The sequence below is a fragment of the Pipistrellus hanaki genome (genome assembly GCF_964339955.1).
Source record: "Pipistrellus hanaki genome assembly, chromosome: 16".
Taxonomy (NCBI): Eukaryota; Metazoa; Chordata; class Mammalia; order Chiroptera; family Vespertilionidae; genus Pipistrellus; species Pipistrellus hanaki.
This window is the reverse complement of record NC_140518.1, coordinates 26,738,583-26,756,165: the sequence shown is the minus strand read 5'-3', so window position 1 is coordinate 26,756,165 and position 17,583 is coordinate 26,738,583.

The following is a 17,583-nucleotide window of genomic DNA, read 5'->3' as shown; positions in this document are numbered from 1 at the left end:
AATGAGGGGTGTTAAGGAATAAATTATGTCCGCCCCAATTTATATGTTAAAACCCTAACTCACACTACCTTAAAATGTGACTGTATTTGCAGATAATGGCTTTAAAAAGGTGATTAGGTTAAATGAGGTCACCTGGTAATTTGGCTATTTGGTAACAGAAGGAAGTATTTTCCTATTTTTTTCTCTTCTAGTTTTATGAAGATACTAGAAGCCTGGTGCACAAAAATTCATGAGGGGGGAGGGTCCCTCAGACTGGCCTGCCCTCTCTCACAGTCCGGGAGCCCTCAGAGGACATCCTACTGATGGCTTAGGCCCGCTTCCAGTGGGGAGTGGGCCTAAGCTGCAGTCTGGCCTCCCTCTGCAGGAGGTGACCAGCTGATCAGGGGAAGGCGATGCCTCCATCATGCCTCTGCTGCTGCCACTGCTGGCCACCACAGCTTGCCTGAGCCTCGGGCCAGCCCTCACAGCAACAGCTGCTATCTACGGCTTGCCTGAGCTTCGAGCAGCTGCTGCAGCTTTGTCCGGAAGGATGTCCAGAAGACATCCACTCTAATTAGCATATTACCCTTTTATTAGTATAGATAACCGACATAGTACCTCATATAAGTATATACAGGGTGTCCCAAAACATGTATACACACTTTGAATACATATAAGGGCAGTGTTTATTAAATACAGCTCATTTTCAAGATGTAATAGAATCAGCTATTAAAGTGTGTATACATTTTTGGGAAAAAAAATATATGTATATATATGTATATATGATACAGCTTAATGATTTGATTTATATATATTATGAAATTATTACCACAATTAGTTTAGTTGACATCGACCAACTAAGATAGATATAAAAAAAGAATTGTTTTCCTTGTGATGAGGATTTACTTAGGATTTACTCTGTTAATGACTTTCACACTATCATACTGTGGTGTTAGCTATAGTCATCCTGTTGGACATTATATCCCCAGGACTTGTTTAACTTATAACCAGAAGTTGGCGCCTTTTGACTACCTTCCTCCAATTTCCCCTCCCCTCCCCCCTGTAAGGGGAGGTATTTTCTCATCATGACCCTGTTCAATGGGAGTGTTGTAGGGTTATTGCATCTGGGCCAGGCAAGGCACACCCAGTGGCCCCCTCGGTTCTTAATAGGCGAGGTGGGCTTTCTGACAGTTTCCTAGAGCAAGAATTGTCCAGAATTGAGCAGGGGGTCGTCTCTGAGCCTCTCTGTTTTTCCATCCTGTTTCTGCCCTCCTGGCCCAGGATCCTGGTTGCTCTTTCCTTTGCGCGGTGTGTGTTATTTCAATTTGCAATTTCAACATGGGATAAGGAATTTTCGAGTAAATCTGGCTTTAGTGAGACAAATTAAAATCCAATTAAAGAAATAAAATAGTGAACGTTGAAGTGCTTATGAGAGGTTGTTGGGGTTTGGGGTGGGGATTGGTTTGAGCTCACAGAATAGCTGAAAATTACCCCTGGGAGAGGAACTCCACAGCGAAGGTTTGGCAAAGCTGAGAACAAGGGGGTAATTACAGGCGGGAGTCTGTGACCTGCTGGATAGGGAAGATGAGAGGAGCTGGTTGCAAGGGAAATGCATTTGATTAAAAAGCAGCTTAACCTCTCCACAAAGCCTGAACTGGAAAAAAAAAAAATAGGGAAAGAAAACTATAAAGCTGTCCTGGAACTCACCAGGAGGCAAACGAGAGAGAATGTGCAAGTGGATGTACTTGTTTGTATATTCTCCCAGGAGCGCTTAGAGGAATGAAATTGAGTTTGACAACTCTGCTTGAGACCTTGCCCTGTTCCAGATACATTGAAATTAAGTTTTAAAAAATATATTTTTGGCGATTTCAGAGTGGGGGGGGGGGGGAAAGAGAGATAGAGACATCAAAGATGAGAGAGAATCATTCACCAATCGCCTGGCACCCCCCACTGGGGATTGAGCCTGCAACCCTGGCATGTGCTCCCTACCGGGAATCCACCCGTGATCTCCTGGTTCATAGGTCGATGCTCAGTCACTGAGCCATGCCAGCCGGGTTGAAATTAAATTTAAAGGGCACCCTAAACCTCAGTGATTAAGATAAATGACATTTAATGAAATATTTAAAAACATAAAGCAATCTATAATAATAAAACTGTAATAGGCTAATTAGACTGGACATTCTTCCAGAGGAAGCCAGGGCTGTGAGGGAAACCCGGGTCCCAGGTGCCAGAGGGAAGCAGTGCTGGCAGCCAGGGGAGGGAAGGCCTACTCTTGCACGAATTTCGTGCATCGGGCCTCTAGTGCAAAAAATAAAAATGAATTTTAAAAGACAGGATCAGGATTCCTGATTTATCCTTTTGCTTCAGGCTTTTGATTTGGCCTGGCCCTGTTAATGACCTTGTCTTTGTTTAAAATTTGGTATTTTATTCATCTTGGTATTTTTTTGCATTAATTTTGATTTTTTTAAAAAATGCTGCACTAAAACATTGTTTATTTTGATGACAGAGTTTTTTTTGTTTTTGTTTTTGTTTTTGTTTTTTTGGTGCCCCTTAAAATCTGAGCCCAGGGCCAGAGAGATGGTGTTTGCCCTCCGGGGGCGGGGGGCGGGGTCAGCACCCTTACCTCAGATCCTTAGAAGATCCTTTGTGTTCTAGGCACTCGGTTTGGTGTTGCAGATACAAATTCAACCAAGACATGCCCCTCCCCCGGAAGAACTCAGTGTAGTGCAGGGGGTGGGGCAGATTCATTAACAATTGAGTCCACTTGGGTTTGGGTTCAGTCAGAGAAGCAGTTGCTTCTGTTTATTCTTTTGGTCCTTGAAGGGGAGAAGGTTTAGCTAGAATGGGTATTATAAGAAATGTGGACTTGCGTTTACAGACCATTCATGTTAGGTGGTCCCTCCAGGATGGGCGAGTACAGTTTTGATGCTGAGACCCCCCGAGTTTGGTGCTTCCTGCTCCTGAGTCAGAAAGACAAGGGGGCTACCTAGGAGGGAACTCTGCCCATGCACCCCGCCCCCATTCTCACTGTAAACACTCTGTGCCCAGAAAGGAGAAGGGCTTCAGAGAGTCCTTGAAACTGGGGCTCTGTTGGCCGATTACATTAGAAAGCTTTAAGGCTGAAGGTAAACCATCCAGCCTATTTAAAGTCGTATGCCCTCTTTAATGTGAGTGATAAAACCTTAATTAAAGCAGTTATTAGAAAACAGAGTCATAATGACCACTAATAAAGTAGTTTATAGGAATCGATAGCTTTACAAAGAACAGGCCGTCCGGTTGCGGGCGAGCAGACAGCCCAGAGCTCGGGCGCTGGCCGGGTAGAAGTATTAGAGGAAGGGTTTGCTGCAATTGAGAGATAACATAAAAGGCAATTTATAATGTGTGACTCCGAGCAATGAGCTAGGGAAAATGGAAAGCTGTGATGCGAATGGCATTCCTGTACCTCTGCATTGTGAATGAGCTTTACAAGATCGCAGGCTATTGCAAGGATTTGGCTACTTGTGTGCAAATGAGTGTTATCTGCATTATTTTTCTTCTTTGTTGTGGTCCATGTATCTTAGGGTGAAGGGTGCAGGATGAATAAAACCACATCTGAGAAGGCCTTTGGCGATGGATGCCATGCTAATAACCACCATAGTAATAAAGGCCAGAAGAATAACAATAACAATAACAATAATAACAATAATAATAGTATAAGAAGGAGCACCTAAGTGCCAACCCCCTTCATATTTCATCTTTGATCCCAATGACTCTGCTGCCAGGTATATAGCAAGTGATGTAGAGGATGTTTACTGAGAAACAGGGAAGATTTTTCTGGAACATGGATTTTTAGTTTAGGATCTGAAAGGCAGTAAAACACTTGGTTCAAGCATCTCCCACTCCCTGCTCCCCCCACTCACACAATCTGTTCCATGACATACAAGGCCCTATAGGATTTGGCTCCTGCTGACCTCTCCAGTCTCACCTGTCTCTATTTTGTCCTTATTCATCCCCAGTGGCGTTCCTTCTGACCTTCAAACATGCCAAGTTCTTTCCTGGCTTAGTTTATTTATATTTGCCATCCTCCTCCAGGATAATCCTCCCCTAGATCTTTTCACAGATCCCTTTCCCATCCTTCAGCTCTGAACCCAAATGTCACCTCCGTAGAGAGGCCTTTTCCATCAACCCTACCCAATCCCCTCTTTCCCCAATTCACCTTATCGCCCTATTTGATTTCTTCATTGCACTGAGCCTCTGAGAGTATTTTATTCATTCCCTTTCACTTGTTTGGTATTTGTCTCCCTCCACTAAAATACGTACTTCTGTGAGTCGGTATCCCCAGGTTCTGGAATAATTAATGCCTTGCACAGAGGAGGGGCTCAGTAAACGTCTGGGGAATGAATGGACAAAGGCTGCTTGAGAAGCCTGTTTGCCCTATGATCCAATGTAAGATTCCTGTTCACCTTTAAAAAAAAAAAAAAAAAAAAAAAAAAAAATATATATATATATATATATATATATATATATATATATATATATATATATTATTGATTTTTTTAGAGAGAAGGAAGAGAGGGGGATAGGGAGTCAGAAGCATCGATGAGAGAGAATCATCGATCGGCTGCCTTCTGCACACCCCAATAGGGATGTGCCCGCAACCAAGGTACATGCCCCTGACCGGAATTGAACCCGGGACCTTTTGGTCCCCAGGCCAACACTCTATCCACTGAGCCAAACCGGTTTTGGCTCCTGTTCACCTTTAACCTATTCCATTGACTCTCCATGTTATTCCTGCAGCCTTCCCCTCTCCCCTAATTCATTGAATACAAATTTCACAAGGATTTGGACCATGATGCAAAAACACGTGGGACGAAACATGCATAATCTAATGATTTTAAGAGTCCCCAAGTCCTAATTAGCACGGTGCATGGCAATGATGCTAAATGAACCGTGCTAGTCTTATCAGGTCAAAACCCAGCTTTGTAGGGCAGCCCCAAATAGAGGCTGTGCTCTTTTTTCTTCTTCTGTGAGACAGACCATGGCATCTCCAAAGGTGTATCAAGGCTTAATAGATGAATAACATACTTGGTGGATTGTGCAATGAGAGAGATGCTTGCAGACTCTCTGGGGTGAGGCTTCCGGATATTGAAGTTTCTAGCAGGTGCACTCAGGGCTTGGATGGATGGTTTCAATTAGAATTTAATTAGCATCAATCAAGGAAGACTCCAGGGGCTGCCAATTCATCTGAAGTGCCCCTGCCCCAGCTCCCTCCCAGCTGTCCCCCTCCCCCCCCAGGGCAGCTCGGAAGCAAAGCTCTCTGTAAGCACAGGCGTGAAAAGGAAGGGGCTCTCCACGTGGAGCTAGAGACTCTTAACCATCACATCCACGGCCACTGGGAGACCAGCTGGGCTGTCTCTCCCTGGTCGCCATATCAGACTTTATTCTGACCCATTAGGTGGCTGGGCCTGGCCCAGGTCACACAGCCAGCGGCATGGAAACATGCACTTTCTAGCCCCTTCTCGCCATTCACAGCCATGCTCCTGAACCACCTGTGACAACACATCCCGTAGCGACTTGCTGCCATCCCTCTTGACCTCTGAACTGGCGATTGCCTCATTCCTAGATTTAACTCAGAAATTGCCTCTTGCCGCTTTTGAGACCCAATGCTTTAGGTTGTTCTTTATTTAATCTTTAATAAAGAATTATAAGTTATACATTTTCTTTTGGGTGGATAACTCCTGTGCAGGGTGGGCTTGAGAGAGAAGCGGGGTCCACTGGCTTACACGGTGATTCTGGCTCCCAGGGGACACGCTGCCAGGAGTGCTGTTTACCTGGGATTTCACAGACCTCTGGGATTCTGTAGAAGAATATTTTGAAAATGGTGCTTGAATCTTGGGACACCAAAATCTAATTTCTCCAGCAGAGAGAGGGAGACAAACTATATTATCTACCCTCGGGGGAAGTTCTTTTTTTGGAGCGGGGGAAGTTCTTGAAATGGGTTAGAATTTCTCCTTGAAGGGGAGTCTCTTCCTGTCTTGAGATCAAATTGATTATTAACAGGGAGAGAGACTTGGGCTGTGTGGCCTAGACAGTGACACCCAGCTGCCTTCTAACTCAGCTTCAGACGAAAACTTGGCTTGGGTTCCTTAGTGAAGGACAGACACAATGAGACCCCCTTCTTGGGAATAAAGTCAGTTCCCTGATGCAGTATAATGAAAAGGCTGGGTGGGTGTGGGAGCCAGAGAGACGTGAGTTCAAATCCTACCTCTACTGCTCACCAGCTATATGATTTTGAGCAAATACATTTTATTTTCTTCTGAGTCTCACTCCTAACATGAGGGTAAGAATTCTTTCCTCACAAGTCCATTGTGAAGATTAAATGAGAAAATAAATGTGAAATGCCTGGCCCAGAAGGTCCTAAATAAATGGTTGTACTAAAGCCCAGATCTGCTGCCCAGGCGTTCTCCTGCATCCTGGACCATGGTCTGCTCGGGTCCTGGTCTTGGTGCTTGTAAGGTACCTTCTTTCTCCACCTTGGACTTTACCTTTTCTGTGTGATATAGTCTACTTCTTCCTGGTCTACCTGGATCTGCTCTATTGCCTGACTTTGACTTTTGACGCATGGATTCTTCTTTACGTTAGATCTGCACTGTCTTATATGTAGCCACGAGCTACATATAGCCACTGAGTCCTTGAAATGTGATATCAGAATAAACTATACAGTGGTTTTCAAAAACTCAGTATGAAAAATGAATGGAAAATGTACCAATAATTTTTTCATATTGATTACATATTGAAATAGTTATTGAGTGTATTGTGTTAAATAAAGTATAGTACTAAAATTAACTTTATCTGCTGTTTTTTTTTTTTTTTTTTTTTTAAATACCAAAGAAACCAAGTTTATTGGGGACTTACTATGTGTAGGCAATGGCTGGGCAGGTTACATTTGAGTCATTTAATCTTTACAACAATTTCTTGTGTTTCTACTATCAATTATTTTATAGTTAAAGAAACTGAGGCTCAAAGAGCTGATGATAATTCCTTTTTACTTTTTGAAAGGGGGACCCAAGGAAAATTAAATTTACATGCGTGCCTCATGTTTGTGGCTCACCCTTTATTTCCATTAGACTGGAGGCTGGCCAACTGCTCTTGAGCCAGATCTGGTCCGCTGCCTGGCTCTGTATGGCTTATGAGTTAAGAATGGGTTTTACATTTTAAATCATTGAAAAAAAATCACATCAAGAAGAATATCCTGTGAAAAGTACATGAAATTCAAATCACAGTGTTTCTAAATAAGGATTTATTGGGACACAGCCATGCTTACTCTTTTACATATGTGCATGGCGGCTTTCATGTTCAAAGGCAGAGTTGAATTGTGGTAACAGAGACCACATGGCTCACAAAGCCTAAGCTATGCATTATTTGGCTTTTATCAGAAAAAGCTTGCCAATCCCTGCTCTAGCTCATTCTCCTGATTTTGGATCTTTCTTCTGTACTGACCATTGGCCCCTGGATCCTATCCTGAATCAGTCTTGCATTTCTATATCTTATCCTGGATTCCAGACTTACCAAGCGCCCATTTCTTCGCTTTTGGACTCTGTACCCACAGCCTGCTCCCCGGTGGAACCCCAGCCTGGACCGGATGTCATTCTCTCCGTCACTTGCAGCTGCTCCACCCGCTCAGGTTGAGGTGACGTATGTGATGATTAAAAGAGCTGTTCTGCTATGGGCTGGTGTCCTCCCTATTGCCATCTTGGTGGTTCGCTGGGTGTGGATTGGGAGTTGCCATAAAACAAGCGCAAATGCGCTGAAAACACCAGTTTCCGAGGATCACAAATCGTTGCAGAAGACTGACAGACGGCAACGCTGCCGTCGCGATGGGGGCGGCCATCTGCTGTCACCCGCGTGGAGGATGTCACTGAGGGAGCAGAATGTGGGGAGTGGAATGACAACAGCTGTTTCCAAGCTTGAATGCGGTGCCTCCAAACGGAGCATGAGACGGTGACAGCTGACAAGAGGAGAGGTTCCGCGTCCCAGGAGAATCTTCACCAAGGGCCCCTTCTCCCCTTGCAGCCCACACCATCATAACCCCTCTTTCTGTAAGCAAACCTTATTCTTATTTTTTTTACTGTAAAATAAATACATAGTTATTGTTAAAAGCCAAACAGTCAAAAAAGGCATCAAGTCTTCCATCGGATTTATATATAGTTTGGGCAGGGAGGTTGCTGGGCTGGAGTCAGTTGAGTTTGAGATTAGACCGACTCTCAAACTATCTCTTTTTCTCAATAAGCTAAGGATCCCATAGGAGTCTTGGCTTTTTTTTCCTGGTTCTATTTCCTTTGGATACATTCTTGGTCAGGAGAATTTTTTTGATCCTCATTTACAAAGCCTTCATGTGGGTCTTTGCCACCAGTTTGCTTCACTTGCCTGGGTCCTCTGAATCCCAGTGGTAGGCACAGATTAAGTTGAAGGTTCTGGTGAGCGTGGCTGTAAGCTCTTGGAGGTCAGAAACTCTGCTGTTTTCAACACATACACTGCAAGCCTGTATGGCAGCACCTGTGTATCTATGCCCTCTTTCCCCCTCTAGACCCAGCCAATAACTTGAAATTGCCCACACCCAGTTTTGCTATACCTTCCTCATATCCCTTCTTTCTCCCATATGCACTGATTTCCACACTAACCTGCCCATAGTCTTAAGTACCCTACTCATTCCTTCAGGAACCTCAATTCAAGCACTCCTCTGGGCCTCAGGACCTGTCCTATGAACTCCTACCTCTCCCATGTCACATTTGTACAGGGCTGAGGTCTTGGTGAAGGAAATGGAAAAACTACCAGGAGCTAAGTTGCTGGTAGCCAAGAGATATTAAAATACAACCACAGACCTGAGCGGCAGAGAGCAGAGCTGTGGTTTCCATCTCCATGAAGCCTTAGATTTCTAATTGTTGTTTTTACATTTAGAATAAAGTCCCCTTTACTGGGGCATTTGCAATGGGTTTGTTTCTTACCACTGCCTGTTCCTTGAGCAGTGTAATCAGCATTCTTCCAAATAGCACATCGTTAATTTCAGACACCCTCTGTGTTTTAAGGAGGTTTCACCAACCTCTGTTTCCTTTGGTACTAGGAAGCAGAAGGTCTGGTTACTAGTACTATCCGGGACAAAGAGAAGTCATCTAATATTTTTTTGATGCATCATTTCCACACCTCAAGGCAAGCACATGAAGCTTCTGTCTTCTTCCTTGAGGAGAATGGGTGTCTCAGCATTTTTATCCACGTGGTTTTTCAGATATCTAAATTATTTATCCATTCAATCTTTTATTCATTCAATGAATATCGATTGATATAACATACCAGTTGACAAATGTGCTGGGACTGGGAAACCCGATTGAAAGATTCCAGTTCACGTGGACATTCTGGTGGATGATGACATAGTGTAATAAACTAAGAAAATATAATGTAGACAAGAAGCAATGCAGAGCCCTAGCTGGTTTGGCTCAGTGGATTTCTATCACAAAAGGGTCTGTGGTTTGATTCTGTACATGCCCAGGTTGCGGGCTCAATCCCCAGTTGGGGGCAGACAATCAATGTTTCTCTCTCATCATTGATGTTTCTATCTTCCTTTCCCTCTCCCTTCCTCTCTGAAGGAAAAAAAAAAAGCAATGCAGAGAAGGAAAGCAGGGTAATGTAGTTAATAGGAGGCTACCCTGTTTCCCCGAAAATAAGACAGTGTCTTATATTAATTTTTTCTCCCAAAGTTCCGCTAGGTCTTATTTTCAGGGGATGTCTTATCTTTCCATGCGCTAGGTCTTATTTTCGGAGGATGTCTTATTTTCGGGGAAACACGGTATTTTGAATTGGATAGCCAGGGAAGGCCCCTCTAAGAAGGCAATATCTGAATATCAAGAAGGGATCAGTCATGAGTAGGTCTGGGAAATACAAGGGCCCTAAGATGGGATCAAGCATGATATATTCAAGGGACAGAGAAAAGGCCACTGTGACTGGGGCACAAAGAGAAGAGAAAAACTGGAAGATGATGAAGACAGAAATGTGGGCAGGGCCACATCAGATAGGACTTTGTACATCAGAGGAAGAAGAGCATTCTAAGTGTTATGGATATCCTAGGAGGCCCCTATCTTTAAAAAAAAAAAGCTTTCTATAGTACAATTTGCACACTATAAAGTTCACTTGTAGTATGACTTGCATACCACAAAATACAGTTAAGTGTACAATGAAATGCTTTTTAGTAAATGCACAGAGTATGCAGCCATCACAACAATCCAGTCTTAAAAGATTTTCATTTTCCCAAAAAGTTCTCTCCAACTCCTCCACAGTCATTCCCCGTGCCCACCCCCAGCTCTTAGCAAGTATTTATCTGTTTCTATAGATTTGTCTTTACTGCATCTTCCATGTAAAAGGAATCACATAATATGTAGTGTGTTGAATTTGGCTTCTTTCACAGGTTTTTGAGGTACATCCATGTTGTCACCTGTATCAGGACTTCATTCTTCATTTCTTTTTCTTTCCTACTTTTTTTGGGGTATTTATCCACTCACCAGTTGATAGACATCAGGGATGTTTCTAGTATTTAGTTCTTATAAATAATAACATATAACAAAAAACCTGAAGTTAAAAAAAAACATTTTTATTGATTTCAAAGAGAAAGGGAGATTGAGATAGAAACATCAATGATGAGAAAGAATCACTGGGCCAGTGTTTCTCAATGGGGAATGACTTGCTTTTCCCCAACTGGGGCACACTTGTGATTGTCACAATTTGGAGGGAGTGTTACCGGCGTCTAGTGGTCAGAAGACAGAGTTGCCGATAAACACCCTCCAGTATTAGAACCCACTCTCCCCTCCCAACAATAATTAGTCAGCCTAATATGCCACCAAGGTTGGATTCAGAAGCTCTCTCTCAGTCCTAGCCACCAATGATATCATTGTAACTTAAATCCTTCCCTGTCTCCTAACTTACATTAATCTCTGTCTCCCACAACTCCTGACTCTGAGGAGTCCCACTAAATGTAGCCCTAACCCCAGAACTCTACACAGTTTGGTCATTGTTTTCACCAACTTCAATCTTGTAAAAGAGACTCGGATAGGAATGGGGTGCGCCAGAGCAATGTTGTCTTGCTTTCCAAGCAAGCCCAGGGAGAAAGAGGCCTAGACAGAAGCTATTAGGATGAAACATAGGGTAATCCTGTTTAAGTGATAGAGGTGAAATAGGATCTTGTCTGTGGCAGTAAAACTAGGAGGCCCATGATGTGAAAGAATTGGAGGTGGGGGGATGGCTGCGAAGCTGAACCATACAGGGTAATTGATACAAAGTAGCATGTAAAGAAACCAGTTAGGGTGGCTTTATAGAAGGCAGAATTAAATGGCCACATTGCTCAAGCTACACCATGGCACAGAAAGGGGAGGGTGGGGCAGAGGGGAGAGCCAAGGAGACCCAGAGAGCAGAGGGGGCAGATGGACCTGTAGTATTTACTCCATTCCCTATTCTGTACTTTACAACCCCATGACTATTTTGTAATTATCAATTTGTACTTCTTAGTCCTTCACCTTTTTCATCCAACCCCCAAACCCCTTCCCATATGGCAACCCCATTTGCTTTATAATTTGTTTTCTCTTTTTCTTTCACACACACACACACACACACACACACACACACACACACACAATTTTTTTCTGAACTCTTTAACACTAGTTTGCAAACATCATGCCCCTTTATTCTTAAACAGTTCAATGTTAATTATAGAAATATTCTTAGATGTCAACTTCAGTAATTTAACATCAATGCAACATTTTATCTAATCTACCATATTCTAATTTTGTTAATCGACTCGATAATGTTCTTTATAGCATTTCTTTTTCTTCCTCCAGTATAGGAACACATGTAGGTTCAAGTATCTCATTTAGTTGTCACATCTCTTTAATCTCCTTTCATCTGGAGTATTTTTCAGCCTTTCTTTGTCATTTATGACACTTTTGAAGGTACAGTCCTGTTTTTGAGTTTAATAGAAAGTTCCTCATTTTGGGGGGTTTCTGATATTTCTTCATGGTTAGATTATGCACCCCAGCTTGAATACTAAGCGATACCTTGTCCCTCTCCAAGTATCACATTTGGAGGCACCTGATATCTATCTGCCCCATTCTTAGGTGCCTCCAGATGTGATACTTAGTATCTTATATATATTTAATTTATGTAAGAGAGATAGGGAGAGTGAGAATCATTGATTGGCTGCTGCCTGCATGCCACCTACTGGGGGGTCAAGCCTGCAACCTGGGCATGTGCCCTAACTGGGAATCGAACTGTGACCCTGTGATGTGATTAAACCAAGTTAATCAGATTAAATTTAGCCTATTTAATTATGTCAAACTGATCAGATTTAAATCAAGCCGATTGGATCAAATGTAGCTGATTAGATTGAATCAAATCAAATCAATATGAGCAGATTAAGCCACACTGGCAGGGCAATTCTTAATCAATTATACTCATAGACATTAGCATCCTAGGTCATTTCAGTCCCTCATTTTCTTTGCAATCATGAGCAGGTAGAAGGTGTGTCAAGTTTTGGTTTCCATTCACACTAAAGGAGGAGGTTTTATAATTATATGCTATACTTAATTTCTGGAATCAAACCAACCTCTGAAGATTGTTTCTTTTGAGCAAAGAAATGAGAAATAAAACAAAACCAAAACAAAAAGCTCAGAATTCAGTAACCCTGTCCTCATTGCTGTGTTTCCTCCACTAGAGGAGATGACTGAGTTTCACAGAACCGACCATCCTGACAGCAGGATTCTGTTTGTTGCCTCTTGATGAGAATTTGACTGGAAGATCCTTGGAAAAATGAGAGGAAACTTGGCTAACATCTCTGTGGTTAAACAATAGAGGAAAAATTAAAATTTTCTATTTATGAGTTCATATCCCTTGTATCATGCTGGTTGACAGTTTTTTTTTAAAGAGCAGAGGGTCGGTCTGTTAGTGGAAATGTTTGATTCCAAGCAAGGACATTCCATATGAATTACTTGCACTCAAATCCTTGTCTCAGGGTCTGTTTCCGGAGAACCTGGCCTCAGACAAATATACACAAGTACAGTACTGTGATAATTTTTAAACTACAGCAATAGTGGTGGTTTGAGATACTCATCAAATGACAAAATCCAGCTTTGGATGTTTTTGTCATCATGTAAAGAAGCCTGGTCTGACCATTGGAGGATGACTAGCCACATAAAAGAGAAAGTAGGCTTTGCAGTCAGCAGGTGCATTCAGATGCGAATGGTCATCTGGCCCCCAGCTGGCCTGCCCTTGACCACAAAACCATGAATGAACTCAGCTGACACTGCAGGGGATGGAGAGGAGCCATCCCAGCTGAGCCTTGCCCATATTTCCAACCCACAGAATGATCTCAGGATCAAGAGGAGCTAGCACTTGAAACAGCCTTGTCCATGTTAGAACCTGATGCTGGGACTAAATAAGAATATTGGGAGGGAATGTACTTAATGTGAATCACTGGGGCAAGAGGGAGGACTGTAGCCGTTCCTTAGAATAAAGGCCCCCAATGATCCACACCTCCTTGTCTCTTCCCTTTGCAGTGTGACTTTGCTGCCCTTCTCATTCAGAGGCGGAATCTACTTCTCCAACTTCTCTGAGTCTGTGCTGGCCTTGTGACTTATTCTTACTAATAGAATGCTGCAGAAGTGACATTTTGAGACTCCTGAGGCCTGGACTTAAGGAGCCTGGCAGCTGCCACTGTCATTCTTATGTCACGCATCTGCCATCATGTAAAAGGCCAGGTATAATTACTGGGAGAAGAGAGGCCAAGCAGGGAGAGTCATGGAACACTGGCTGACAGCCCCAGGCAACTGCCAGATGTGTGAGGGAAGCCATCTGGACCAGCCAGCCACCAGCCAACTGGCCAACTGACCACAAACAGAGAAGTAAGCCCAGCTGACTCCATAAGGAGCAGACACAAGCCCTTCTTGTGGATCCCTACCAAGCTGCCAACTCGCAGAATCCTGAGGGGGAAATGCAACCAAATTCAGGCATAGTTCTTAGTTTTGCTGAGTTTCCATGTCCATGGTCTCTTAATGCAAGCCAGGGAAACAAAGATGGCACCCTTATGAAGTTTAAAGACTCTGTCTCCACCACTTCCAAGTTCACCTTCTGATTTTGGTTCAACCTTCAGTCCTTTCCTTTCAATAGACCCAGGAGGCTAGAACTGAGGGTTCTTTGGACATAGTTACAATGCAGAGTACTAGGCCTACACAATCTCACCCTGAGGTTAAACCTACCACCAAACTGAAAGATGTAATTACATAAAGTGAACGACTATGGATGAAGGAAGACCCTCAGCAGGACTTGGTATTTTGTATAAATTTGTAAATCCTGGCATCTTCTTGTAAAGCTCAGAGTATGGGTAGGTTAGTCAAAAAACCAATGCTGTTCTTTTGCCCTTTGCTTCCCACATTAAAAGTCATAGACAAGATTTTATCTTAATTGAGATGGAAATACAAACTTTTCTTCTCAATTCAAGAAGGGGACATCCATCAGAGATAGGCAACAATGCCCCAGTCTCCAAGGAGCAGCAGTAATTTCAACTTGAAATATTTTTGCTTTGGGGAAGTTTAAAGAAAGGTTGCTTTGACATTTTCCTCTCTCCCTTTCTTTCCTCTGTGTCCATCATTAGATGTTTATATTGAAGCTTTCGGTAGAAGAGCACGTTTTAGGACAGCTTCCCTTACTTTTCTGAACATTTATCTTCCTTTGCAGAGGGGGGTCAACCCCATGAGTGCTTCATTTCAGATTTCCTGCCCTTCCTACTCTGTTTTCTTCACTTGTCTCCTGTGGGCAGAAAAAGCTAGAGAGAAATGTTGACTTCTGATGAGAATAATGCTGTGTGTGTGTGTGTGTGTGTGTGTGTGAAAAGTCTTTGTTGCATAAGGCGGTCGGTTTTGTTGCCAAGCTACGTTGGGAACCATCCAACTATTGATCAATTTATATCATAGTTGTAGCTCCTCTAAACATGGCAGAGTTCCCCAGACCTCAGAAATACAAGTGCATTAACTGCTAGTACTAAACTTAAATCGGAGAGAACTTCTCAGTGCTGAAATCCTCTTGCTTTTAATGTGTGTACATTTGGGACCCCCGATGGCTGCTCTCTGTGGTCTAGCTCAGTCAACAGAGTGGAGGTTGAGATGAAGAATTTGCTTTTCAGGCAGAAGAAACAGCCTGTGTGAACCCCTGAAGATAGCGGTGCTCTTAAAGACAGACTAGTGTAAACCAGAATGTAGGTTCTGTCTGCAGGCAAGGTTACGAAGAACCTTTTGCTCTTTGCTAAATAGTTTGGAAAGAGTTCCAAGGGTGGTGGAGCATCACTGCAGAATCCAAGAAGAGTGATTCCAAAATCTAAGGCTTCATTTTGGAAAGCTTGCTATACTTGCATATCTTCTCTACCTCTTATGACCTGACTAGGTATCATTGGCCAGATATACGAGGACTGCCATTTGGAAGAACATCTTGTCTCCTTATCAGTCGACCAGATTCTCACCAGGCTTCCCTAGTGCCTGTTATGGGAGGTGATACATCAAGGACAGATAATGTCAGAGTCCAAATGGGGCTCTGTGGGTGGAGGACCCAGTGTTGAAAGGTATTTTTATTTTATTTTTTATTTTATTGTTCTTGAGATTAGAAGGAAGGCTGCCTTTGCCTCAAATGTCAAGGCATTCTGTAGGCGAGTTTTCTACTGGAGGTGAATCGATGCCAATTTGAATTTATCCAGTAAACTCTGGAAGACAAAATTAAATTATTGGCCCTCTTTCCCCTGGCAGCTACAGTGAGCTGAATATTTTGCCTCATGCTCAGACACCTGGACGGACAGCTTCTGGGGCGAAAGAGAAGTGAACAGAGAAAAGGGATGAAACCCGGGCAGGATTCTCACACAAGCACAATACTCCTGGGGCAGAGTTTTTAAAACGAAGTGTAACTGACAGCTGAAAATGCTTGTCAGTGAGGAAAACATTGTCGGAACATGTAGCCTAAGGTACCATGTACGGTGGTCTTCAGTTACTGGTATTAGAAAGTGTGATTAAAAACTTAAAAAAAAATCACAGGTTGAGAATGTTTAAAAATTACTTAAAATTTGTTTTTGATGCCTCGGTCTCCTTTTAGGTGAAAAGTTTGAAGTTACTGAGTAGCCAAGTTGTTGTAAGACCCTTTCCCCAGCCTGGCAAACGTGTCAATTTGGTGGTAGAAGCCATGAGTGATGTTACAGGGCTTTTGATACAGGGTTACAGGGCTTTAGTGAGCTTTGGAGTCAGACAGACCTGGCTTAGAATCCCGCAATGTTGTTTAAATTCAGTCTTTAGCAAGTCACTCCCCCTCTTTTAGCGTTAGTTTCCGGTCTTTAAACACTAATCTCCTGGGATTGTTATAAGGATTGAATCAGAGTGCTTACAAAGTGCTCACAAATTATATTTGAGACGTAACAAACAATAAAAGGCAGTCACTGGTGATGGCTGTTAGTGTTTTTGAGACTCAGGTTTCCCAGCACCAGTCCTGCATTGTCCTGATTTGCTGCCCACACCAGCTCCTTACTGCTGACCTTGAAAAGGTCATCTCTCCATTCTCACTTCTGCTAAATGCTTCCAGCTCTGACGCCAACTTGCTTGACCAGAGCACTCAACATGGACCCCAGTCTCCTGAGACCTGGATTTCAGTCCATCTTTCTGCCCTGACTTTATTGCTTGCAAATCCTGGCAATGACTCTCCCATCACCTCCCACCCCCTCCTGCCGTGGAAGATCCCGAGACCGCCTTTCAGGTGAATCACCTGTGGTAGGCAGAAGGCTAGCTTTTCTCCCATCCCTGAAGATTTCATATTCTGATTTTCAGAACCCATAAATATGTCGTGTTCATGGGAAAGGGGAAATAAGGTTGCAAATGGAATTAAGGTTGCCAGTCAGCTGACCTTGGATGGGGAATTTATCCTGGATTATCTGGGTGAACTCAAGATGTAATTACAACGTGCATATAGGGAAAGAGGAAGGTAGGAGAGTAGGATCAGAAAAGAGACTTGACTGGCCATTGTTAGCTTTGGGGATGGGAAGGGCTATGAGCCAAGGAATGTAGGCAACCTCTAGAAGCCAGAAAGAGCAAAGGGACAGATTCTCCCCAAGAGCCTCCAGGAATTTTTTTTTTTTTTTTAATTTTAACCAGATGAGACCTTTCTCAGACTTCTGACCTCCAAAACTGCAAGATAATAAATCTACATTCTTGCCCTAGCCGGTTTGGCTCAGTGTGCCGTGTTCAGCATGGCCAGGGTGAACTTGAGGGGGACGGTGAAAGATTAAGGAAGACAGACAAGAGAATAAAGCTGGAGCTCGACGGGACGCTGCTCTCGGATGGAGAAACAGTGCTACAGCCTGCCAGCCGAGTCTTTATTTTATAGCCGAGATTCCACGAGGCAAAGTAAGGGCGTGGCCAAGATGTTAACAACGTTCTCGCAGGTTTCCAATCTACTCCATCACATGCACCTGATCAAGTTTTGTTTACTTGCTGCACCTCCCGCGGCCTACATCCCTCCATCACCTGGGACTCCAGGTTCAGACCATAGGTCAAGCTTACAACT